The following is a 953-nucleotide window of genomic DNA, read 5'->3' as shown; positions in this document are numbered from 1 at the left end:
ATGCTTTACCCACCTATCTGCCTTTTCTCTTAACATTTGTCTGTCCTTTAAAAGGGATCACTATCCAGTCATCCACTCAAGCTTTAGTAAGTGTTGGCAATCCCTCCTCCTAAATGGTTCTGGAATTGATCTGTTCAAGTCCTCTATTTTGCAAGTCTGTTTCTTTACAAGTCTGGCATGTAAGACTTTGTTTTTCCAAAGTTTTGTCTTCTTCAGTCAGTGGTGACAACTCTAGGTCTATTAGCTTTCGTAGTTCTTGTATCAAGGTCATATTCTTTTTCAAAGTAACACAAATCCGGCCCTTAGTCTCTTATTGGTCATAAGCAAGTGGTTTAAAGCGTGCATGCAAAGTCTGATATCAAGACTTTATTGCTGATAATTCCTTCAAGAGTGTAACTGGATTTTTCTTGCCAGCTGAATCAGGATGATTGTTCTTAATGTCATATTCCAGCCTGTATAGAATGCAATCCAGATCAGAGTCAGAAAGGGAACATCAGTTCCAGTTTATCGACCTCCACCTCCATTTTGAATAGTTGACCCAATTCTATTTTGTAGAGTGATTCTTTGTATTCCCTCCAACTTCTTTTGATGTTTGCTGTATCATTCTCTACATATTACAACCCAAGGCTTATATTTGTTCTTCAGCTCTTTCAACTTGAAAACTACTGAGCAAGTTCTTCTCTTTTTATTCTCCAATTTTAAGTCTCTGCATGTTCTTTTATAATACTTTGCTTTGTCTTCTTAAGCTGTCTTTTGAAATCTATTCAGTTTTTTTTACTTCAACATCTCTTCCACTTGTTTAAACTTTTCAATGATCGAGTGACATTTTCAGTGTCTCTTCTGACATTCATTTTGGGGTTTTCTGGTTCTTGTTAGTTGGTGCTTTATTTTTAAAATCCATTTTCTGTTTGGTAATGGCATAATACTAGGGAGGAAAAACTATTTCCTTTTTG

The sequence above is a fragment of the Elephantulus edwardii genome, unplaced genomic scaffold (genome assembly GCF_000299155.1).
Source record: "Elephantulus edwardii isolate Elephantulus edwardi_28Jun2011 unplaced genomic scaffold, EleEdw1.0 scaffold00001, whole genome shotgun sequence".
Lineage (NCBI taxonomy): Eukaryota > Metazoa > Chordata > Mammalia > Macroscelidea > Macroscelididae > Elephantulus > Elephantulus edwardii.
Note: the sequence above shows the minus strand (reverse complement) of the source record.